A 27,214-nucleotide genomic window follows, 5' to 3' on the forward strand; every position below is an offset into this window, starting at 1 on the left:
AAACTCATAGAGCATCTTCAGGACCTAACCAATGTAGGGGCATATCAGCAAGGGCCTGCGATAATTATCGCTAAGCGCACTTAGCGCTAGGATAATTATCGACGGCTATCGCTGCTTTCTATCGCGGTGATAGCGTGCTATCAGCAACGCTTATCTCCAAAGCGATAGACATGCAAGCGTTAGCTGGAAAACAGTGTGATTATCATTGAAAATCCAGCGATAATCGCACTGTGACCGGCGATACCTTGCTGATAGGGCAGGGTGGTTTTAGGCATGTAATCCACCTCCCATTGGATTACATGGCTAAGTCAGAATTCAAGCAGGCGTAAGGAAAGTAGCGATAACCAGGCGCGCAACTCCCATTGGACTCACAGGGCTTCAGCCCCCCCAGTCGTGTGTGACAGCCCTGGATGAGACTGCTTCCTGGCACACACACAGCCGCACCCGAGCACTTCACAGGTCTTTAAAAGACCATCTGCATGTTAATGAGGCCTCGCTGTTGTTTCACCCCTTCTAAGAGCCCCTGCAGCTCCACTCTGCCTATGTCTTAAAAGATTCAGCCCCCCCCAAAATGTTTTCTTAGCCCCTTCCGAAATTTGGCTCTAGTTGCGCCTCTGGCGATAACCGTGGTTAGCGCTACTTTTCTTATCGCTATGCTTGTTAGCGATTCCCTTGATAATGGGAGAAATGTCGGTTAGCGACATTTCTCCAGTTATTTTGGGAAGGAACGCCCACTTTGCATCTCATTAAAGAAGCAAAGCTGGGCGTTCAGTAAACAGGCGCTAAGGAATGGATTTACGCGTTAGCGGGTCCATGCTGATAGGGCGATAAAATTATCGCCGCTTTTCGTCCTAAAACGGACGCTAAAGCGGCGATAATTTTATCGCCTCGCCTTGCTGATATGCCCCCTAGCGAGTAGAAAAATTGGGTATGCCTCCGTTGTAATTCTGAGTTTACATAAAGCGAGCGCTTTTTTTCTTTCTGAGGGAATATATAGCCCTCAATATCCTGCGTGGTGTCTGTTGTTATGGGGAGTATATATTTCACCGTACGAGGTCCATGATTAAATACTTGGAATGCTGCTATACTCTTCATCCAGTAGATGGCGCTCCTAGCACACATAAAGAAATATAAATATTTAGCTGCATTCTAGAACTGGTCATGCCTATCACAAGCGCATTTTCCCGTAACACTGTCAAACAATTAAACAGCGTTCTGGTATTATTTTAGTTCTGCGCCTTGTATGTTTACTTTCCCACAAATTTCAAGTCCACGGGGGCCGAAGTGTAATACCCCCTTGGTGCCGAGAAGCCTACTGCATGAACACATGCTTAGCAGGAGAAATCCGGTTTTCTTTTACACCTGCGCTGCTTTCAGAAGAAACTGCCAAGAGCAAGAACACTGGATCTCCTCTCAGATTCTGCGATAAGGGTCTCTCGCCATATGAAATCAACGATAGCGCATGGGGAGAAATTTTGTCCGGAAAGTCGTTGGACTTAGCTCTTTGACAACATTCGACCTGAGGAGACGTGCCAGACATTCGATCAGACGAGACGTGGCAGTTGAGGAACCTGGATCCAAGCTGAAAGGCTACCTTTGATAGGTAGAGCAGGACAGAGCAAGTGACATGTCAGATGTGTGCATCTGAATGACAGATGTAGTGGGGGAAAAGAGTTTGTCTCCTCTCAGGCTAATCTCTAAGGGGCATATTTACAATACCTGGCGCATTCCTGCATATCAGCAGGGATGCGCCAGTTATTGTGTGCCACAGCTCCGCCACCAGGGATGCGCCGCATCTACAATGCGGCGCACCATAGGGCAAAAATGGCACGGATGCGTGACGCATCTGTGCCGTAAAAGTGGCACATTGCTGGAGTTGCGTCGCAAGCTCGACGCAGCTCCAGCAATGCTCTGGGGTGCCCTATCTTCACAATGCTGCATCAATCCTTACGCCTGCTTCAGGCAGGCGCAGGGTTTTGACGCAGCATGGGCCTAAAAGTGACTGAGTGAAATCTTTTAGATTTCACTCAGCCACTTTTAGGAGGCGTTCCTGTGCTGGAACGCCCCCCCCCCTGCGCAGGAACGCCTACATGTGGCGCAGGGCTTTACAACGTGACACATCTCCCAGATGCGTCACGTTGTAAATACCCCACACCATGGCGCAGGATTTGCGCCGCCGCTGCGTCACAAAAGTGACGCAACGGCGGCGTAAATGAGGCGCAAGGGGCTTGTAAATCTGCCCCTAAGTATGAGATGGGGAGATGTCAGTCACATGGCAGGCTTGCCTGACAGGTGACTGACTCCACACCAACCGTACTGGCTTTTCGAATGCATGTCTCTTTTGAAAAAATTGCCCAGTTGCAGACTAGTAAGGTTCATTACTCCAAAACCTGACTTTACCCGTCAGTCTTTGCCTTCTATTCGTCCCAGTTCACAGACACTGTTTACCAATCCAAGCCTTACTAGTAACCCAACTAATGTATGCTGCCAGTGAATAACCGGCCAGTTACCTCCTCGCCCACCTTACTCGTGTCCACCTTTAAATTATAACAGAAGGACACAAGCTAACAAGAAACAGGAATAAGTGCTACACGTTAATCCTGAGGCAAGCGGTGGTTTTATTTCGATTGACAGAATTATGACCAGTCAAAAAAGTACCGAGTCCAGGGCATGAGCACCAAATTCAGACCATTAGCTCCCACTACGCTGCAGACATTCAGCATGGCAAGAGTGTGGACCGACCTGTCTAGGACAGCGATTAAGCATTTGGAGAGAACGGACGCAGCCCTTGACCCAAGCTTCAAAAAGTTAAAAACAAAACAAGCCCTGCCAATGTCAATGGGTCTTGCCTATGCAAACTATTGACTTTGTCAAAGTTGTTTGCCATGTTGCATAGCAGCCAAGAAGCATGGCTGAAAGTAAAGAAAACAAGCATTGGCATAGCCAATAGGTCTCGCCTTTGGGACCTTATAAGTGTTTAGCCATGCAACAGTTGCATAACTAAATACTTATAAGGTCACAAAAGCAAGACCTATTGGCTATGCCAAGCGGCCGTGCGGCTGCAAAAGTGATCGCGATCAAACATCAAAGCGGCGGCCCCAAAAGTGAAAGTAATCTCTGTCAAGCGCCGCGCGCGCGCCCGCGCACATGCACTGTAGCTCTAGGCTGGCCTGGTAGCATTTTTTGGAAAACCCTCTCAATAAGTCTCGCCAGACCAGCGCATGCGCTGGGTCAGGCGAGACCTAAAAAGCGCTATGACACAGCCAGAGGGCGTGCTACATGGAGGGTGTAGATATCTACTACCACGTCCTCCCATCAGCAATAAACCAAGGGGCATATCAGCAAGGGCCAGCGATATTAATCGTTCAGCGCTCTTAGCGTGAGGATAATTATCGCCGGCCAACTCTGAATTTTATCGCGGAGATAGCGTGCTATCAGCAACGCTTATCTCCAAAGCGATAAAATTCAGAGCGCAAGCTGCCAATTGTGAGATTATCGCTGGAAATACAGCGATAATCCCACAAGGTTTGGCGATAGCTTGCTGATAGGGATAGACATACTTAGCCATGATATCCACCTTACATAGGATACCATGGCTAAGTCAGAAAAATATCAGAAGTAAAAAAGCAGCGTTAACCGCGGTTAGCGCTGCTTTTTTTAAATCTCTAACAGGGTTAGCGATATCCTTGATAATAGGAGAGATGTCGCTTAGTGACATTTCTCCTATTATTTTACTCTGGAACGCCCCCTTTGCATCTCATTAGAGATACGAGGGGAAGTGTAGAGTAAAAGGGTGCTAACATGCAAATTTGCGTGTTAGCACCCTGTTGCTGATAGGGCGCTAGTTTTATCTCTGCTTTTTTGGCTTTTAAAGCCAAAAAAGCAGAGATAAAGCCCTTGTTGATATACCCCCAAGTGCCACGGCATGTCAATAGTTTTTTTTTGTGTTAAACTTCCAGCTGAACACCAGCCACTGTGCAACATGGCTAAAACATTGACAAAGCTAAGGTTGTGTAGGAGAGACCTTCTAGTTTTACCAATACCTTTTTTTCTTGCGGGATGGGAGGGTGGATGCATCAATGCAGGATGGGAGAGTAGTAGGTGGAAGCAACAACATGGGATTGGAGGGTGGGTGGTGTAAATAACAATGCAGGACGGGAGTGTTGGTGGGGGAAGCAATAACACAGTTATGCAACAATGTAGGGTAGACAGGGGCAAGCAATAATGGAGACAAGCAACAATAGGGACAGGAAGGGGCAAGCAATAACAGGGGCAAGGAAAACAGCAGGCGGAGGGAGAAGAAACAATGCACGAGGGGCACAAGCAACAGTGCAGAGAGAGACTTGAGGAGGGGAGGACACTGGGCAAGGAAGCAGTTCTTGGCCATGTTCCAGGGGAGGGACAAACACACAAAGACGAAGTGAAGCGGGCATGCGCTGGTGAAGGAGAAGCAAGGAAATGAGAGTGATAATGAAGTCAACAAATGATCATCAATGGGCCGGCTCTACGTTCTCTGTAACTAAACAAAAGGTCTAGCAAGTGGCAGCTCATGCTCGGTTTCAGGCAACACCTAAAAATCGACCCTTTTGAAAGATGCAGGTCTAGAAAAATACATCTAGAGTGCCCTCTGAATAACTAGTGAATGCAGGCGGACTTCCACTGCAGGAGAGGGGGAAGAAAAAAATGGCATAACTAAGAGCCTGATTTAGCCTTTGGCGGAGAGGGTACTCTGTCGCAAACGAGTACCCTCTTGGTCAAAGCATAGTTCTCCCTCCTCTTTTAGAGTTGTTCAGAACTTCATCGTGTAGACAGTGGAGGCATCTTCATCTCTGCCGCCTACATACACTTCTGACGGCCCGATTATGTACGGATCCGTGGAGATTTGACCAAGTGCCCGCACGCCCGGTTTAGCATGGGTGAAAACATGGCCAGTTTTCACTGTCCATTGCCGACAGGAAATACCTAGCGGTAAGAGGAAGCAAAAATAGCAAAAAGACCCCCACCCCATGGGAGAAAATTCACATGGCAAAGGGTGTCATTGTTTTTTTTCCCAAAACAAAATCTCTTTTTGTGATTTTGTTTTTGAAAAAGAAAAAATGTTGAAAGCTTGACTTTCAACTTAGTGATGTGGACGGAGCTGTCTGTCAAAATTTCAATTGATTTCCAGCAAATGCCATGACAGCAGTTCCTGGAAATGCAAGACGTGCCATCCCATGCAGGAGTTCATCTCTAAATTTGGTGGGCAGAGTACCTGGACAATAGCGGGTTTAAAGTACTCCTCTATGGCGCTGGTACTAAACCATCCACCAGATTCTAAATCAGGCCCTAAATCTTAATGACAATGAACACTATATGGAATCTTAGGTACAAAAATCAGGCTTGGATTGAATAAGTACTTGGTCTCAGGAAAAAAAAGGTAAAAAGTCCTATGAGCACAAAATATTTCCACATTCATTAACCCGTCTCCATGAACAAACAGCTATTTAAAATAAAATCTTCTATGATGTGTATGGTGGAAACTCAAAGTTAACCAAATCTAACAGCTCAAAGGGAGGTCACTGCAGAGCATTTTTTAAATCTGTTTTTTATTCTTATACAAACAAGCGCATGCTTTTTTTTAACACCAATGCACCCACTATACACTCCTTAAAAAATAATTGCACATTCCATATAATCTAGTTAAACAATGCCCAGACTCCAATCAAGTTTGCTTAAAAAAAGAAATTTTGTAATCCTTTATTAATGTTTTTCTGTTTCACAAATATTTCTTCACTGTAGCCAATGTAGGCAGCGCGTTTCGCTTCTTACCAGAGACTTCTTCAGGGCTACAAATTATAGACAATACATACATATATTTAAAATCATTATTATGAAAACATTATTTCTAAAATCATTACATCAATTGCTTATATGTAATGCAATTCTCATGAATTCATCACATGACACCATGATCATTACGCCATAAACACAGTACAAACCAAATCATAATGAGCCATTTGCGAGGCCAATAAACAACATATCATTGATGTGGAATCATTTTTTCTAGAATCATTACATCTTTTGCTTTTATGTAATGCAATTCTTGTCAATCCATCAAATGACACAATGATCAGTATGACATCAACGCTGTGCACACCAGAGTACAACGAGTCCATTGATAAGACTAATAAATTCTAATGTCAAATGTCTAATAAAAAAACAAGGAAAAAACAAGAAAAAAGCAAGATTAGGGGCCTAATTTGTGTTACGTCCATTTCTGTTGCCTCTTACATAGTAATCACACATTAATATTCATTTTTCATCGCTCCTTCATTGTGTCTTTCCACTAATTACATTCTTCATTCTTTAACCAAATCATTTAATTATCATTTGTACATTAACATTTTATACATATTCAAACCATCTTCTAGATACTAATTGAATAAGGATACCTTTCAGTGTCCTTACACCCGTACTTATGTGTGAATAAAAAATGTCATATGGAATACAAGCTCATTTTGTTCGATGTTGCCCTACAAAGGATAGACCATTAACCCATTTGAACCACATTATGTGCGGTGAGATTCTTTGTGTCAGTCAGGTATATTAAAAACTACATCATGTCTTAATATGTGTCCTATTGCTATGGTTAATTCAAGAAAAGTAAATCAGTAAATCTTGTTCCTGCCCATTTTGGCTTCCGAATCTGATAAAATGTATTACATTTTTTTTTTTAAAGTTCTGTTATTCCCTAAAATCATGTCTGCATACATTTGCAAGTCACATAAATTAATCCCACACATATACTTTTTCAATACCGGAAACTATATAAAACGCACTGGGGCGGCCGCGCGGCAGGTGTGAGTATCTGATGTTTTGTGGTCTCTGATTGCTGCCGCTTGCTATCCAAATCTGCTGCTATTTTCATTGCACTTTTGCACACTACTGCTGTTTGCTCAGTTTTTAAACTTAGTAGTTTTAAATCTATTGGAATACATATTGTTTTTATTCCTTACCTGGCCACTCCCATTCATTTGTCCCTTACTTCGCGCTCGGCCCTGGCGGAACCCGGATGTTAGCGGGTCCGCATCGCACAGGGGTTGACGCGCTAGTCTTTTTCAATACCGGAAACTATATAAAATGCGCTGGGGCGGCCGCGCCGCCGGCGCGCCAAAGGCAAGCCCGTCTGCGCCCGCCGGCACCCGGATCGCGACCAGCGCCAGAACCCCTGGTCGTTCGACCCCCGGGACATACAGTAGACAACAGCTGTTGGTCTTAGATTCAGAACCATGTAAATTACATGATATGAACCTGCTCGGTAATAATTTAGACGAGTTTGTTTGCCCTAACTGCTCCTTCCGTTTGGGATGTTCAACTGTTAAGAGGGTGGAGGCCTTGAAGGACGGAGCTACGGGAAATCAACCCGGTTATCCGTCCAGGCAAGATGAGGTTAGAAATTCTAAATTTGTTCAAGAAAAATATCTGCAATGTGTCTTGGTAAATGTACGATCTTTGGGAAAACATAAACACCAGATTGAAGATATGATTAAAAGTACGAATACGGACTTAATTTTCCTTACCGAGATATGGACAGACAATGCCTCGTGTCCAGACTGGAATATAGCCCTGCCAAAGGGCTATGCAGTTACCTCTCTGGATAGGGAGGAGGGGAGAGGTGGGGGCATAGCAATTATTCATAGGGAGCATTTAAAACTGCGGGTAGACACCATTAGGGATCTGACGGCAGAAGCCCTACATTTCACCATTAATATTAATAATATTTTGAATCTTCAGGGACTACTAATTTATCGTCCTCCTGGACCTAAGGCCTTATTCGCACAGACTTTAATGACCCATTTAGAATCCTACACGGATTCTCATCCATTTATGATTCTCGGGGATTTTAACTACCACCTGGAACTCGCTGATAACTTAGATACTGGTAGACTATTGGATAACCTGGCAACATTTGGTTTTACCCAGTTGGTTTTAGAGCCCACCCATCAGGCTGGTCATATTTTAGATGGCGTCTTTTCGAATAATACTGAGACGCTCGTGTCAAGAGTCGTACCCCTTCCATGGACGGACCACCATGCGATCCACTTCAAGATCAGGGTTCCGCTGTTAATTCAGCAAACACAAGCAAAACCAACTAAGGTAAAGACCAGACGCTGGAACAAAGTCCACACCGAAGATATGATAGCAGCCCTTGGTCAAGTTCCCTTGTCGCTGGCTAAAAATAACAATGAAGCAGCCTCTGAGTTTAATAATTGGCTCCGGACAGCGGCTGACCATGTAGCCCCAGAAAAATGGTCAACAGTTAGGAGACTTAAGCCCTCGTCCCCTTGGTACAACCCACAATTGAAGAGTCTAAAAGTAAAGTGTCGAGCTGCTGAGCGTCAGTGGAGGCAAGATTATGGTAATGCCAAGAAAATAAACTATAATCTTGCTCTCCAACAATAGAAAGAGGCAATTACTGTGGCAAAAAAGTCGTTTTATACCACTAAAATTGAGGAATCTGGTAATTCCTCTAGGGAGCTTTTTAGAACGGTAAACCTGCTTTCTAAATCACAGCAGGGAAGCACGTTCCATCCGAATCAAATTATGTGCAACAAACTAGCTACATTTTTTCAGAATAATGTCCAAATTATCTATGATAATCTTTTGAAAGTTCAAATGGTCCCAGACAAATTAGATCTATTACAAATGAAGACAGAATTATCTGATGTGGAGTTTGTAAACTCCTCCTCTCTATAAAATCTGGATCACCTAAAGACCCCTGTCCTGCCACGGTGTTGCATTTGGTCGCTAGCAGAATTGGCGACGAATTGACTCCGCTAATTAATCAAGTCTTGGAGTCCGGTAGCTATCCAGTATGCTGGAAAAGTGCTACGATTAGACCTATTCTTAAAAAACCTACCTTAGATCCTACGGAGCCTAAGAACTATCGACCGATTGCCGGTCTGCCTATAGTGGTCAAGATCCTAGAGAAATCAATGAACAAGACACTGATCGAATACCTGGACACTAATGATTTATTGGACCCGACTCAGCATGGTTTTCGATCTAAACATTCGACCGAATCGGCCTTAATTGTAGCAGCCGAGGAGATTCAGAGAACAGTTGATAGCGGGGGTAAAGCAGTTCTTGTATTACTTGACTTGTCGGCAGCCTTCGACACCGTGAATCACACGGTGTTAGTGCAGCGGCTGCGGGAGGTAGGGATCGGGGGTTCGGCTCTGTCCCTCCTATCCTCATTTTTGGAGGGGAGAGAACAGAGCCTGTACTGGGAGGGCATTCAGTCAGACAGCTTCTATCTGCCCTGTGGGGTTCCCCAGGGATCAGCATTGTCACCAACGATGTTCAATATCTATATGCTGCCCCTGGCCAGTCTCATCAGGAAGCATGGTTTTGCTTTAGTGTCATATGCAGATGACTCCCAGCTCATAATCTCAATCGCTAAACAGCCTGAAGATACAGCCATCAGGTTTTACACCTGTCTCGAGGAGATTATGACCTGGATGAACCATAGCTTCCTAAAAATCAATACGGATAAGACGGAGGTCATCGAGTTTGGCCAGGGGCAAACCCAGTGGAATGTTTCTTGGTGGCCAACGACAGCAGGAGAATGCCCCAGTCCGGCCTCTAAGGTTAGAAACCTGGGAGTTATTTTTGACCGTCAATTAACTTTCTCCGCTCAGGTAAATAATCTTACCTCTTCCTGTTTTTTTTTAAATCAAAACTTTGAAAAAGATATTTCCCTTTATCGGGAAGGAATTACAAAGGACAGTGGTAGTAGCTCTTCTGCTATCCAAGTTAGATTATTTTAATGGCCTGCTACTGGGGATTAACAAACTCCAAATGAACAGGTTACAGTCATTACAGAATGCCGCCGTCAGATTACTCCTGAATATACCAAGAGGCCAACCAACTTCCGCCGGAATCAGAGCCCTTCATTGGCTTCAAATCCAGCAGCGGGTGGATTTCAAGGCTTTATGCCTGGTCCACAAAGCATTTTATGGTGGAGGAGCCAAGGCCATTCAAAAAATGTTTAGACCCTACACCCCAGTTTGTTCATTAAGATCCAGCACGTTGGGACTTCTCCATATTGATAGGATTAGGAAGATGAGATGGGGTGGAAGAGCCTTTTCTTATTGCGCAGTGAAGCTGTGGAATAAACTGCCAACAGCCATGCGTATTCAATCAAACAGACAAGTATTTAGGGAAGAATTGAAGACCTGGCTGTTTGCCCCAACATAGGCGTGCGATATAGACTGTAACACTCGTACTCACAACAGCGCCAAGACGCCACGGCATTCGAGCGCTTTAAAAACATATATCTTATCCTATACTTGAAGCGGTAATCCATAACACCCTTTTATAATCAATCAAATTTAATCTATCCGTTGGAGGGCAAAAATAAGTTGTTCTTCCAATTAGAAGCTAACTTGCTTAATTTTATAAAAGACAGCGGTCTCCAACCATAAAGGGTAACATGACAGGTGTATTTAACGTTCATTAAGCTCACATATTTAATTCATTTGGGGCATGTCTGCATAATCTATACATGTGAGACAAAAATTAGAATCCCGTTATATACAAATGGCCACGTTTTACTCGTTTGGGGCATGTTTATATAATGTATCCCCGTGAAACAAAACTCATTATTCTTTTTTTAATTTAAAAAAATCTTTATTGAAGGCATTCACTGTTAAACACGGCATGGTGCCTACAACCCTGGTCGGGCCAGCAGCATAGAGGTTAACAAGGACATCAGTATAACCAGTGTGTGAATACACAGCAAGCCGCCTACAACCACTTCGGGCCGGCCGTGTTAGTTAAACATTGCACAAAAAACGGATCAAGCTGTATGAAGGCCTTACGGCCATGTGGAGCATGAGGAAATATAGTGTAACCAGGAGCTTGCTAGTTCAATGATCCGGAACCCCAGGAGGATACACCCAAATACACCCAAATATGTGGGGTCAGGGGGTGTGGACTTTCCCCCGCAGGGGTGCCCGTCCCTATGCGACCCATGTAGTACTTGTTGTGCCACTGTGTCCGATGTCTTACGCGTTTATGTGCGTGGGTGGTAACAAGGCCAGGGTGGCATTAAGAAAGAAAAAAGAAAAGTAACAATAATGTAGTAGTAACTGTACAGGTCATGGTGTGGTACGTGGTGTGGGGCGTCTTGCGTGTTCCAAGCAGTAGAGCGTGGGGATGGGGGGTTGGTCAATAACCATGGTGCTCGGGTCCACCCATGAATGCAGGGCATAGATGCCTTTCAATCACTTGGGAAAAGTTGCAGGGCCCTCAGCTTTGGGGGGCTAAAGCAAGTATGCGCATTAAATAGGATATCAATGGCTGCCAAATGCATTGGAATTTCTTTTCAATGTTCGCTATGTTATGAGAGAGTGTCTCCATTGCCAGTATGTGCCACACTCGGACGAACCACTGAGCTACAGAGGGGGCCGAGGTTTTATGAGCTGTTGCGCTGCTAAAAGTAAATGGCTGATTAGGGCCCAATCCGTTCCGGTCATTGCTGCTAGGGTAGAGGGGCATATACCCAAGACCGCCACGTGCTGCAGAGATGGGCTCAGGTACCCCACAACGCCCTTAATGTGTCCCAGGACCTCCTTCCAAAAGGTGGCTATCACCTGGCATGACCAGCATATGTGGTAGAGTGTGTCTTCCTCCTTCCAACATCTCCAGCAGAGATTAGAGACTGTGTGGTATATGGTGGCAAGACGGGAGGGCGTATAGTACCATTGGAGCATTAACTTGTATGCAGTTTCACGGGAGGCAAGGCTGCGATATGTTTTGGGGATATCTTGCCCCATTTTATCCCACTGCTTGGGAGAGAGTCCTCCCGGGGTTGCATCTTGCCATGCGGTCTGGGAGCGGTGGGTGCGCGTCGGAGTCGAGTGTTGTAGCACCTGATAGGTTTTGGAAATAAGGCCTTTAGTGCCCTCAAAGGCCCGCACCAGTTGTTCGGATAGAGTAAAAGGTTGCGTCGCTGCAGCACGGATCTCAGGGACAGAGAGCCAGTGTCTCAGTTGCATGTATTGATGTCATGCCGTGCGGGGTAGCATAAATTCGGACCTGCAGGCATCAAATGTCTTGATGTCATTCCCTATAAATAAGTTGTGAATCGTTCGACACTCCCCGTCGCTCCATCTACCAAATACCTGCGATGGTAAGCCCGGACAGAATACCGGGTTGCACGCGATAAGGGTGTTTGGAGACGGAAACGTGGTCAGTCCCTTTTTGACCCCTATTTTGCCCCATATTACAAGAACTTTTTTGGTCGGCACCGGGACATACGCACTTCGGGGTTGGGCGTGCTTAGGCAGCCAAGCAAAAGCAAGGAACCACAATGGCCGGCACACAACTCATTATGCTAATTTAAACAAATGTTTAGATTACGATGCTAGCCCATCCATCGTCAAGGTTTAGCGTCCTCCAACTTCAAATGCAGGGGTACCATATTAGGAAGATATATAATATGGTGCAAAGGCAGTCATTAACTACCCATCAAATTCTTATATGAGACTGTATCAGTATTGATGTCCACTAATGACAATTCTCATTAAATCAAGTTATGATGCGCATTTCTCATATCGCTACATGCCGACTCAACATATAAATACCCTTCTCTCTAATCATTAACTTTAGTAGCGACATCCATTTCAAAAGGAGATTCATCCGAAAACTTCCCGTGGTTTCAAATTTCAGCATCAACCATCTTTAAGTGGCCATTTACAGCGTTCCTATATACGAGGGCTCCATAGTGTGACACGAGTACGTCCCATAGTGGCAAAAGATTAAAAAATGCCTATGAGATTCCTATGCATAATTGTATTGTCTTTGGTACTGGCAGAGTTGTATTTGTGACGTGTTCTTTTCAGATCATCTAGGTTTACTGCACTATTTTAACCATGCCCAAAATAAGACATTTCTCTGTATAATAAACTCTATATTCAGTCAGAGGTTTAAGTTATTTACTGTGGCATTCTGCACCTGACTTTCTATCTCACTTCCACCGCCTAGGGCAAAGTTGGTCACGTGACTGCTGCCCGTGAAGATTTAAGTGAACAAAGAGAGTAAATTGGTTATCCACTTGGAGTGCAAAGTGCCATGTGGCCCTAAGACACAAGCTCTAAATGTCAGTTTCCACTGAATAAACTCTCCAGTAACCACTGACTCCTCCAAAACAAGTACTAGCAAAGCCAATCGGCCTTGCCTTTCACTGGTATTACCTGACCTTTAGGTTTGCTGATCCTTTTTACTGGTGCTGTTCAACATAGACAAAAAAAAAAAATACTTGGTTTGTGATACTTAACAGCATCAGTAAAAACAAACAAAAAAGTCTACTGTGATGACCTACACATACGCATTCATTACCACTCATGTGCCAAGACGCAGCAGCTAATTTCAAAAAAAGTTTAATTTACTTTTCCAAGATGAGAAATGCTAATCTTGGAAAAGTAAATTAATAAATATGCACGAACCTACACCAAAGAGAAAGGAGCGACTTGAAAGTAAATAGCAGCTTCTGGGTCCTTAACAAAAGAAAACAAGCATTTGCAATGCAATAGGTCTCGCATTTCTGAAAGCTAGACCTATTGGCGTTGTAAATGCTAATGTTTTTTATTTATGTTTTTTTGTTTGCAGAGGGAATGAAGGAAGTTGAGCGAGCAGGCCAGAAAAAAAGTAAGGTGCGTCCGCCGTTGTTGCTGATTAGGAGCGCCGTGCTGCGGTGCTTTAAAAAAACATAGAAAGATGTTGAAATAGAGTGCGGCGTGCAGTGTGAGAATAATGTATGAAATCTTGAGATGTGCGGAGTGTGAGACCTCTGAAATATGTTTGCTGCAGTTTCCATCTCCGCTCTACAATAGCAAAATAAATGTGCAGCCATTGAGCAGCAAGGGGAGCAGAGAGGAAAAGAGGGAGACAGCGGTGAAGTGAGACAGTGCAGCAGAGAAGGTGTAGGAAATGGCACATATTTAAAGATAGGGGGGCTAATCGTAGCTGGATGGATCGATCTACAGGGAGAAGGTGTTAAGGACGAAGGGAGAGAAAAAAGAGATGTGTGACAGACCTACACAGTAAGCGTCCTAAATCGAGATTCAGTTATACAAAGAGAACAGAGATGGAAAGAGATACATACACACATAAATGGAAATAATGCTGCAGAAGAGGTGACCTTCCCAGCATGACGAGAATTTGCATTTGGGCATGGGGGCTTCATGCTGAATATCTGGCGATAAGAAAATGGTTTATCCGTTGTTTTACATATGGGACATTCTGTGTCTTTCTGTGTGTCTGTGTAGCACCAAGAAGCCCCTATAAACAACACAAGAGCTCACATAAGTCGCTCAGGCGACACGACGAGTCCTCGAGGCGCGCACAGGCACTGGACACTGCTTTGGTGGGAAAGAAGCGCAGAACACAAGCCAGCTTGGAGGCCATCAGAGAGACTCCAATGCTTGTTTAAAACCGTGGTTTGTTCGGAATCTGCAAGAGCTGCGACATACGTGTAAACCCGCACTCCAGACCACTAAATGGAAAGGCGAATAGTTGTGCGGACCCCACAAATTAAGCAACTGGTTAGACACATAAACAAGGAGTGTGACAGAATGTAGAGAGATTGCTGTAATACAGCCAATCACCACATCCTTCTGTTTCATGCCCTTGTCTGTCAATCACATTGCCAGTGTCACCTAGGGCATGCTACTAGTTATAGAGAGTTGATGTATAGCATTCCGCTGGAGACCCGTAGGAGGCAATGTGGTCTCCCGCACCCCTCCCCCTTCAAACATAGTGCTATGAGTCAGTGGTTCAAAGAGCAAAACTGTTCATGTTTGATGGGAGAGCATCGAGTGCACAGTCACATCACACACGCACAGTTCTTTTCCTTTGCCGGAAGAAATGCAGCGTAAAACTTCTGGCAATCCGAGAGGCAGGGGCACAATTGAGAGAGCACCGCCATCCCACTTCATAGGAGAGCAACCACAAATCCCTCTGTCCTACTTCCTGTAAAGAATTGCAATATTGAGCTTGACACAACTTTAAAAACAAGCAGTGTTGGGTACACCAGACAGCCTTTGCATGCGCGCCAAGGCGTGTGACAGCATCCGATGGTAGGCAATGACGCCGGACCAGGCGGGTGCCCAGGAGGTGGCAGAGGCAGGGAAGGGGAAAGATAATACAATTTCGCTGTTTCTGCCATCAGGAAGTGCATGTAATACTTAAACAAGCTGGCTCCGTGGAGCCGACGGGTGGAGGGAAACTGGGGGGACAGGGGATGTGCACACGTACGGAGTGCACATCTCCTGTCCGTACGCGTGCACATCTCCTGTCTGCGCGTGCCACCTCCTGTCTCCCTTCGGCACAGAAAGCGGCAACAATAGAAGCTCACCAAGCGAAGCAGCTGCGCTGCATTCGCTAGGCGAGACCTAAAAATACAATTTATCAGAAAAATTTGATGAGGAGAGATAGGGATATAGCAGAGTAGAGGGTGAGTGGTGAGTGACAGCAAGTCAAAGCCACCAGGCAGCAGAAGCAATGGGGAGCAGGGGAGTTCTGGAGCCACAGATGGGTGGTGTTGTTGAAGATTTTTTTTTTTTTTAGACAACTAAACAGTGAGGGGTGGGAAAGCAACAAAGGAGCTTGAGTGGTATGGAGAGCAACCCAAATAGTGTGGGGGGTAGGGATTAGGGGTGGGCGGAATTTACGTAATCGCGTTACGCAAATCTACGCAAAACGGTAAAAAATCGCCGCGAACACGCAGAAATTCCGCGAACACACGGAATTGCTTGTTCGCGATGCTTTTTTCCTGTTCGCAATCGCTGTTTGCATGCTCGGGGGGAATTATCTCGCGAACACGCATTTTGAGAACGCAAACAAGCAAAAAAATTCGCGAAGTCGCGGAACACAGATTTTTGGGCAATTTCGCGTTCTCAGCGGAACGCGAAATCACCCAAATTCCGCAAATTCCGCAAATTCCGCAAATTCCGCGAGCGGAACGGAATTTACCGCCCAGGCCTAGTAGGGATTTGAGAAAGAAAACAGCACATTACGGAGAGAACAAGAAAGTACATGCACTCCTAGGGTGAGGTAAAGGATAAATGGAAAAATAGCTCCCTGAATGTAAGCAGTGAAGGAAAACAAGGTATACCGTGGAGCCGACGGGTGGAGGGAAACTGGGGGGACAGGAGATGTGCACGCGTACGGAGTGCACATCTCCTGTCCGTACGCGTGCACATCTCCTGTCCGCGCGTGCCACCTCCTGTCTCCCTTCGGCACAGAAAGCGGCAACAATAGAAGCTCACCAAGCGAAGCAGCTGCGCTGCATTCGCTAGGCGAGACCTAAAAATATAAATTATCTGAAAAATGTGATGAGGAGAGATAGGGATATAGCAGAGTAGAGGGTGAGTGGTGAGTGACAGCAAGTCAAAGCCACCAGGCAGCAGAAGCAATGGGGAGCAGGGGAGTGCTGGAGCCACAGATGGGGTGGTGTTGTTGAAGATTTTTGTTTTTTTAGACAACTAAACAGAGAGGGGTGGGAAAGCAACAAAGGAGCTTGAGTGGTATGGAGAGCAACCCAAATAGTGTGGGGTGTAGGGAATAGGATTTGAGAAAGAAAACAGCACATTACAGAGAGAACAAGAAAGTACATGCACTCCTAGGGTGAGGTAAAGGATACATGGAAAAATAGCTCCCTGAATGTAAGCAGTGAAGGAAAACAAGGTATACCGTGGAGCCGACGGGTGGAGGAAAACTGGGGGGACAGGAGATGTGCACGCGTACGGAGTGCACATCTCCTGTCCGTACGCGTGCACATCTCCTGTCCGCGCGTGCCACCTCCTGTCTCCCTTCGGCACAGAAAGCGGCAACAATAGAAGCTCACCAAGCGAAGCAGCTGCGCTGCATTCGCTAGGCGAGACCTAAAAATATAAATTATCTGAAAAATGTGATGAGGAGAGATAGGGATATAGCAGAGTAGAGGGTGAGTGGTGAGTGACAGCAAGTCAAAGCCACCAGGCAGCAGAAGCAATGGGGAGCAGGGGAGTGCTGGAGCCACAGATGGGGTGGTGTTGTTGAAGATTTTTGTTTTTTTTGACAACTAAACAGAGAGGGGTGGGAAAGCAACAAAGGAGCTTGAGTGGTATGGAGAGCAACCCAAATAGTGTGGGGTGTAGGGAATAGGATTTGAGAAAGAAAACAGCACATTACAGAGAGAACAAGAAAGTACATGCACTCCTAGGGTGAGGTAAAGGATACATGGAAAAATAGCTCCCTGAATGTAAGCAGTGAAGGAAAACAAGGTATACCGTGGAGCCGACGGGTGGAGGAAAACTGGGGGGACAGGAGATGTGCACGCGTACGGAGTGCACATCTCCTGTCCGTACGCGTGCACATCTCCTGTCCGCGCGTGCCACCTCCTGTCTCCCTTCGGCACAGAAAGCGGCAACAATAGAAGCTCACCAAGCGAAGCAGCTGCGCTGCATTCGCTAGGCGAGACCTAAAAATATAAATTATCTGAAAAATGTGATGAGGAGAGATAGGGATATAGCAGAGTAGAGGGTGAGTGGTGAGTGACAGCAAATCAAAGCCACCAGGCAGCAGAAGCAATGGGGAGCAGGGGAGTGCTGGAGCCACAGATGGGGTGGTGTTGTTGAAGATTTTTGTTTTTTTTGACAACTAAACAGAGAGGGGTGGGAAAGCAACAAAGGAGCTTGAGTGGTATGGAGAGCAACCCAAATAGTGTGGGGTGTAGGGAATAGGATTTGAGAAAGAAAACAGCACATTACAGAGAGAACAAGAAAGTACATGCACTCCTAGGGTGAGGTAAAGGATACATGGAAAAATAGCTCCCTGAATGTAAGCAGTGAAGGAAAACAAGGTATACAATCAAAGGATGGCAAAGTAGTTATGTTCCAGTGACGGGACAAAAACCAGAAGAGGAATGAAAGCCATCAAATAGGAAGCAGAAAATGTTGATTGACAAGGAGAACCAATGGTAATCAATGAGCTGATCTAAAGCTCACTGCATGTTTCGGTGTAGTACACAGTAGGTCTTCGACAACAGATCTAAAAGGTGTCTGATGGCGATACTTTAAAAAGGGCTCACGTTGGGGATGCCCTGTTTTTTCACAATTAGCAGGTGATGTGTGAGCGTCCTGGCTGTAAAGAAGTTAGCTCCTTTCACTGATGTTGTGTGACCAGTGTAAACACCACGGTTCCATATATCAGGTAGTTGAATACAAAATAAAAGTAATCATACAACTCTTTTCTTTGAATGTTGACCCGCTCCACGGCCATATAGATGCAATCCTTCAAGAAAGGCTTCACCAGTGACATGCACAAAGGTGACATGACCTAAATTGTTTCTGCTGCTGGTAATGCCAGTCTCAACATAGACAACAGGGTGACTCCGTGAATGGAACGCTTGTAGCTGAACCATTCAATCATCGAGGGTCACAAGTATGAAACTGGCATGGCCTGCTTATCCCTCCATCCTTCCCAGGTATGTAAACTGACTATCATGAACGTGGTTAATGCTAACACCTGCCTGTTATTAACAACCTTTAGCTGTAGCAGGAGTGTGGTATGAAGGTCTCTATAAAGAGCACAATATTATTTGTATTAGTATTCCTAGTGCTCCCCTCGCACTAACACTGCTTCTCGTCACTATATCTGGGTGTGCCCCCATCAGGACTTGTCAAGCTTTGCCATGCTTCCTGACCCTGTATTGTTTGGTACACAATGAAAAAGAATAGTTAAACAAAAGCATGCATCAAACTTGGAAAATGAAAATAAGAATGACATCCTACTGTTCGAAGTCAAAATATGTTGATAATTGAAAAAATTCACTTGAAACCCATGCGTAACCCCATTGGAGACTGAGGCTTCGTGAGAAATCTCAATGAGTAGAGAGAATATAACCCCTCCCCCCAGGGCCGGGCCTAGGATATGTGTGGCCTCGGGCAGAATAGGAACATGTGAGGCCCCTAAGCAGATACGCTGCGGGATCGGATTGGGCCGGCTAGGAAAGTTATTTTTTTCCTTTAAATTAAAATTACCTCCCCCACAGTTAACAGCTAACAACCACTGACAAAACGCAGCCTCACCCGACTCATGGCGGCCACGACTTGGTTTTGTCAATGGTTGTTAGCAGTTTAAGCTAAATGAGTAACTACAATAACTGATTTTACTTTCACCTTGTTGTTTTGACCAATAAGTAGCTCCTTCACACACACTTGCATAGAATCACAACTGCAACACAGGGCCATTGCTCTTTGTGCTCTGCAGAGAGGCCATATTTTGAATGGTCAGGTAATCTGAACACCTTTTTGACCCACAGACAGGCACAGTGTGAAAGTTGTACTGCCTGCAGCCTCAACTCCAAAGTGCTCAACTGTAGCCTGTTATAAACACCTGGAGGCGACTCAGTACAAAGGGTGCATCATCCAAAAGTAATATGCTGTGAAATGAAATACAGAAACACACTTGCTAGAAATAGTTAGCACTCTTGGGGACTGCAAGATTCAGTAAAGCATGGGAAATATAGACAGGAACAAAATTACTGCCATGGATTACCCTAACAGTAGTACCACTGGAATTATGGGACAGGAGAGGGTTAAATTATGTGGCGGGGGTGAGTAAATTATGTGGCAAGAAAAGGCAAATTATGCGACATAACCTGGCACATTTTGAAATAGTATTACTTCATTTTTTTGCCATTTTTAGGTCAAGTCTGAGCCAGCGCATGCGCCGCTCTGCGAGAAATTTAGCAAGTGGCTTTTCAAAGTGCTGCCACATGCTTTTGCTGGCCTAGTGCTGGCGGTTACGCGCACGAGCACGTGCGCAGCCGCCAGCTTTCAGCGCCCAATCAGGCCCCATCTGGCTTTCCTTCATGGCTTTCCTTTGCCGCGCGCACCACTCGCAGGCTCACCTCCTGCTCCCCCGATTGCGGCCGCACGTTTTCTTTATGCTCGCGCGCGCTCACACAACTTCCGGTCGCGGCCGCACGTCTTGCTTGTGTGCGACCAATGCTTGTTTACATATGGCAATCCTGTTCCCCTACAGGCACGCAACCCTTTTTTATGCATACAGTACTTAGTGATAAACATCAAATACACACACACTCTTGTGCATTGGTGAATAGTGCGCCCCACGCGTGCAGCAGCCACCCCTCCTCCCCCGCCCTTCTGTTATGTGCTCTTTTCTTTACTTTGGATTTAGCTTTGTTTTACTGCTGTCCGTTTCCTGACACCTTCCCTTTGCAGCGAAGACAATGTCCTCTCTTTTAACCCCTCCCTCGCTCCCCCCTGCCCGCTCCCAGAATTCTTTCCATTGCTGAGGAGTCTGCGCGCTGCCAGCTTGTGAGCAGCACTCATGCACCACAGGGCAGGGTGAGTTTCACTCAGTGCCAGTCTGTGCTGCTACTCTAGGCGCTCATGCACCACAGGGCAGGGCGAGTTTCACTGAGTGCCAGTCTGTGCTGCCAGCTTGTGAGCAGCGCTCAAGCACCACAGGGCAGGGCGAGTATCACTCAGTGCCAGTCTAGGCGCTGGCGAGGGACCTCCTGTGCTCTTGCTGGAGGAGAGGAGGTGTCACAAGAACAATGACGTCACACTAGCTCCTAAGAAAGCCTTCATTCATTGCAGGATGACGTCACGCTAGCTCCTGAGAAAGCCTTCATTGATTGCAGGATGGCGTACCTTAGCGCCTGAGAAAGCCTTCATTGACTGCAGGATGACGTCACCTTAGCGCCTGAGAAAGCCTCCATTCATTGCAGGCGCTAAACCAAACCACTGCTTCTATGCATAGGGAGGGGCTAGGCTACCTTCTTTCTCTCGATGACCGCACAACCCTATCGACCCCACAGGCGATGACAGATGCTTGCACGATTTTTGGTCTTTTGGAGATCTTGGGGACTGTAACGTGCTGAGCAAAGAACTTTTTGAACTTTGAGCCTTGGCCTGCTTTATTGGGACAATTAAACGGCTCAATTTGGTTATGCAGAGTCAATTGAAATTAGAAAAGCCCACTAGGAAGAATAGGTAAATATCATGCGAATTGTGCTGATTTATTAAAATTCTAAACTTTGATTGACCAAAATGCTAATATCAATTGCAAACACTATTTAGATAAACAAAGAATTGATTAACAGAAATTATGAGTTTGTGGTTTCTTGATGAAGAAGCTTAAGTGTGTTTTAGCTGGTTCTAATTCACCATCAACCAGTCCAACTAATTGGTCCGTCGACCAAGTGGTGGAGTGCCTTGATGTTAAGGTTTGGATCCTATAGGAGGTAATACAAATGTATATTCTGTAATATACCTTTTCTTCCCTATAGGTAATCAGGTACCCCCCATGTCCAGCGCTTAATTATCATCCCTCCTGTGTGCAGACTCGTGAGAGAAATGTATGAGTGTTGGTGTTATGGGCCCCACCAATGAATGCCTGTGTGAATGAGCTAGTGTGACGGCGGGTCTGCCCTTTTTTCCTGGTTTTGCACTGGATAAGTCTCATGGCTTCTTAGTGAATGCAAAGAAATCCAAGGTGACTCCGACTCAGGAACACATTTTCACAGGGGCTCAGTTTCTGATGGATCTGGGCATTGACAGTTTGCCAGATTCAAAGATGATCAAAATTCATTCACATCTACCGGACCTGTTGTTGACTCGTTCTCTGATAGTCTCGCTGTGGATGAGGGTGATCTGGCTGCCACAGTATTTTTGGTTACAAGGGCCAGGTGGTACATCAATATCCTCATGAGGTTCATCATGAAGTAGTGGGTTTCCAGTGTGCAGGATTTGCCTTGCCTTCTCCCTGTGACAGTGGCGATTCAGAGTGAAATAAATTGGTGGCTGGTTCCTTCCAACAATTTGAAGGGTGTTCCCTTGTCCGCTCCAGCCTCAGTGGTCTTCACGACAGATACCAGCAAATGTAGTTGGGGAGCTGGTCTGGTGCCCTTCAGAGGCAAAGAGTTCTCGGTCTTCCAACTGAAGAGAACTGGAGGCGATTCGTCTGGCCTTCCTTCACTTTTCTCCTCTCTTGCAGGACACGGACGTTATAATTGATATGGACAATATCTTTGACAAGTCAATATGTCAACCGGCAGGAGGAGGACGTGAGCCCTGTCATTGTTGCTAATTGCGTATCAGCTATTTCTATGTGCGGAGATGCATGTGGGTTCTATCAGGACCAGTTTCATTCAGAGAGTTCTGAATTGTCAGACGATTGTCTGAGCAGGGAGATTCTGTCATTGTCAGGAATTTTGTCTCTCTCCCCAGGTGTTTGCCATGGTGTGTCAGCTGTGGGGCGCCCCCGGGTGGATCTCTTTGCAAGCCCTTGCATTGCCGTTAAGCGTTGTCTTTTTTTCAGGGGTGGGAGGCATCAGCCTTAGGGGTGGAGGCCCTGATGTGTCCTTGACCATTTGGCCTGATGTTTGCTTTCCCTCCATTTCCTTTGATCTAGAAGTTTCTGATATGGGTGCGGAGGGTGGGGGCTTAGGTCATTTTGGTGGCTCTTGCATGGCCCGCTCCAGTTCCCCAGGTCTAGTAACTGGTGAAAAACAAGTTGTCGGCTTGGAGATTGAACGGGAAGGTTTGATATTGCAGGGTCTCTATGTCTTCTCTTATGTACAAGCTTCTAGGAGGTTTTTCACCAAGTTTTCGTATGCTCGGCATTGGAAAATGTTTCAGGCTTGGTGTGATAGGAAGCACTTGCTTCCTGTTTCTCTTTCTCTCCCCTGGGTTCTGGAATTTCTTCAGAGTGGGTTTCAGTTGGGTCTTAATCCAGCCCCTCTTAGGTTCAGTGGACAGCTGTTAAGGCTTTTCACTACCCTTGGGATGGGCTGGTGGATGATCAGGGCCTGTTCGCAAGGATTTTTTTTTTTTTTCCAAGAACCTTTATTCTTTTAAATCAGTGACACAGCTATTCAGCCGACAACCCGGAGGCACGGCAGCTTTAGAAACACAACACATGTGAGCGTCCACATTTCACTGACAGGAGAATCAAAGGTTCTGTTTTAAATAAACACAAACCCGAACCTAAACACAAGCAAGGCGATAAGTACTGAAAGCACAAAAAGGGTTCCCATCAGGGGGAGCGAGCCCCATTTCGTCCATCAGACACAGGTCTATAGTAAGGGAAAGGAGGGGAAGTCAGAGACTCAAGAAGACAAACACATACCAGCAAGGAGTACAAAGCCGGAAAGAAAGCTAAGGGGAGAGCTGCTCCTCAGGCGGGTCCGGGTCTGGGGGCAGGCATATGCCCCCTCTGTACTGATTCCATCGCGCCCATACAGAGTGCCATTTCCGAGGGCGCCCTCGAGCACAATACACTGTCTTCTCCCTGAACATGCTCCAGTCCATGTTTTCCATCCACGCTGTCAATGTAGGAGGCCTAGTAGAGCCCCACAGGCGAGCGATGTCGCGCTTGGCTACCATGTTCCCTAGGGTCACCCACTGAGTCTGTGCCGCGTCGTGGTCAGTAGGACCCCAAACATTCAGGAGACAACACCGCGCCTCCGGCTGCATGACGATGCCTGTCACCTCCCCCATCACATCGTGGATTCGCTTCCAAAACTCCATAATCGCACCGCATTCCCAAATAATATGTAGGAAGGTGCCCACCATACCACAGCCTCTCTTACATAAGCCCTCCTCAGAGAAACCCATATGAACCAGCCTGGGCCCCGTCACGTAGACCCTATGGAGTATTTTAAGCTGCACCAGCCGCAGGCGCGCGGGGATCGCGACCTCTTTGGGAGAAGAAACTGCATACTGCCAATCCTCATCATCTAGTTCGAGGCCATCCCTGGTCCATTGATCGCGCAACCCTAGAAGAAGATCCGCCCGAACATTAATTAGTTTCTTATAAATGAGTGAGATTGTACTCTCTGGCATATGGCCATCCAGGATCCGGTCCTCTAACGGAGAGGACTCAGGCACCTTCTCCCCCTCTACAAGGACTGACCGCAAGGCGTGGCACACTTGAGCGTATCGGAAGAACTCTGTGCTCCCTAGCTCATATTCCTTCTGCTGCTCCTCGAATGACTTTACCCTACCCTTAACCAAAAGGTCTCCAACCCTGGATATACCGATCAGGTCCCATTTCTCAAACCCTTTTGTATGCCAGAGCTTTCCCAGAATATCGGAGTCAAACAGAGGGGTGGCAAGGGTAAGCTTACCCCTCCAGCCCAGTGAATCCGTCGCCACCTTCCATACATGCACGGCCACCCTGGTGGGCCCCGTAAGGGTTAAGTCCGACGACTTCGAGTACAACGCTCTGTGGTAATTACCCCCACGCAGCAACCATCGGTCCATGGCGTAGCCGGGGCTCAGCGCCGGACCATATACACCATGGTTAATCGCGCTCAACTGAGTGGCCCAATAATAACGTCGAATGTCTGGAAGCGCGATACCCCCGTCGTACCACGGAAGCGTCAACTTAACAATCGCTATGCGCGGGCGCCCTTCCCACAATAGCGCGCGCTGGTGGCTTTCGACCTCACGGAAATAACTGGCCGGGACCAAGTCAAGGGTATTCTGCAGGGCATAGAGGAAACGGGGAAGAGACATCATTTTAAACAGGGCGGCACGGCCAAGGAGGGAAAGCGGCAACCGCCGCCAGCCCGCCACGTCCCGTCGCAGGCGTGCCAAGGGAGGGAGCAAGTTCTTCTCGTATCTTAAAATGGGGTCGGTGGAAATATAGATCCCCAAATACAAAAAGCCCTGCCGGGCTATCTGGATCGAGCAGTTGCGCGGGACGGGCGGGACATCCCCACACAGGACATACAAGTATGACTTCCCCCAATTAATGACAAGACCAGAGTTCCTACCGAAAGAAGTCAAGACGTCGCAAACCACTATCAGAGATTTCTTAGGCGAGGTGAGGTATAACAGAATATCGTCGGCGTAAAGTGAAATACGGTCTTCGTGGTCAGGCGACCAACGAATCCCACGTATATCCGGGGGCCATCGTATCCACGCCGCCAGTGGCTCAAGAGCAAGGGCGAACAACAACGGCGACAGGGGACAGCCCTGCCGGGTGCCTCTCCCGAGCTCAAACGGTGTCGACGCCCGCCCGTTCACCACGACGCTAGCAAGAGGCCCCTCATAGAGCAACCTCACCCAGCCTACAAATCCAGGCCCAAAGCCGAACTTGGCTAGCACAGCCCACATGTATGCCCACTCCACCGTGTCGAAGGCCATCGTGGCATCGAGGGACGCCACAATAGCCGGCTCTCGCATCGTGCCCGTCCTAGCGATCACTCCATGAAGGCGTCTAAGATTCAGTGCAGTGTTACGGTGCGGGATGAAGCCCGACTGATCCGGGTGGATCAAGTCGCCAAGCACCCGGACCAGGCGGTTAGCAAGGATCTTAGCAAGGATTTTCGGCTCGGCGTTGAGAAGTGATATCGGCCGATAGGAGCCACACTTGTCCCGGGGCTTACCGTCTTTATGTATTACCACAATCGTCGCCAGCCGTTGATCGAGCGGAAGAAACCCATTCACCCGCGCCTCCATGAACATGGCGCGCAGGTGAGGAGCCAACTTATCCGGACAAAGCTTATACAGCTCAATCGGCAAACCATTTGGGCCCGAGGCCTTACCGGAGCGCAACGCACGGATAGCACACGCCACTTCGTCTACAGTTATATCTCCATCGAGGTCATCCCTATCAATGGCAGAAAGGCAGGGCAGAGCGATATCACGCAGAAGGTCACACGAGTCCTCAGTCGGCCTATCCGAAACCGAGGTGTATACCGTACGAAAATAGTCCGAGAAACACTGAACTATACCGTCGGGGTCAGTGACAACCTCTCCCCCATCCATCGACAACTCCGGCACCACTCGATTAACACGCTCTTTTTTATCCAACCACGCCAGCAATTTCCCGGCCTTATCACCAACATCGTACAATCGACCCTGCTGCTCCCTATTGAGGGTCTTGGCAGCGTTCGTCACCAGATCCCTATATTCCAATTGCTTCAAGCTCAAATTATGCAGTGTGGCCGTTGCAACATCCTCTTCCAAGGCCACTTCTAAAGCCGCTATCTCGTCCTCTACTTGTGTCACCTCGGCGTCTCTCCGCCGCTTGGCGGCCACTACCAAGGAAAGGGCCTCCCCTCTCAATACAGTCTTAAAAGCTTCCCACAAGGACACCGCTGATTCAACTGAACCCTGATTATCTTGAAAATAGTGATCAACTGTCTTCAGCAACGCACTGCGCAGCTTGGGGTCACGAAAGTACCAGGGGTTAATGGGAGCCACCCTGCCCCCCACCACCCGGCCAATATCCAGACGGGCCCACACCGGCGAATGATCAGATATGCCCCGTGCCATGTGCCTAGCCTCAGATATCAATGAGGCGTGCGCAGCCAGAGTGAGCAAGTAATCAATCCGAGAGAGACTCCCGTGGGCCCCGGAATGAAAGGTATATTGTCTCTGAGTGGGGTGCCGTAGCCTCCAACAGTCTACCAGGCCAAAAGTATCTATAAAGTCAGGAAGCCACTTCTGAGCACCCTCGGTGTCCCTGGGCGGGTACCTATCGAGCATTCCAGATCCAACCGCATTGAAGTCTCCTCCCACCACTAACATCCCTTCGGGGAGTTCCAACAAGGCCTTGCCCAGATCAGCAAACGTGGAGGCCTGCAGGGCAGGGGGGACATAAACAGAAACCAATACCAACGTTCTGCCCTCCCACCTCCCCGCCACAGCCACAAAGCGCCCCCTGTCATCAGTGATGGTGGAGTCAACCTCAAATGGTAGGGAAGCTCTAACAAGTATGTCCGCACCCCTGGAGCCCGAGGAGAACCCCGAGTGAGCAATGAATTTATAACCCTTTCTGTTAAGTGCATAACATGTATTCCCTATAAGGTGGGTCTCCTGCAGGAGGACCACATCTGGCGAGGTCCGTTTCAAGAATTGCAGGACTATCCCCCGTTTAATACGATCCCCTAAGCCATTAACATTCCAGCTAATTATGTTTAAGCCCCTATCCCCCATCCCCAAACACAAAGAGACCTCCACCCCCCCCGGAGAACCACGATCGGACAATACTGACAACAATTGCTACGCCTTGCGAGAAAAAAACAACCCCCAACAACAACCCCAACATCCCGAATCCCCCCCCTCCCTGCACCCCTGCGTCAGCTTACCAAGCCCCCCCAACTTGCAGTGTGCCTGTCGCCCTATCAAAAACAAATCTACAA

This window comes from Triturus cristatus, chromosome 3_1 (assembly GCF_964204655.1).
Source record: "Triturus cristatus chromosome 3_1, aTriCri1.1, whole genome shotgun sequence".
Classification (NCBI taxonomy): Eukaryota; Metazoa; Chordata; class Amphibia; order Caudata; family Salamandridae; genus Triturus; species Triturus cristatus.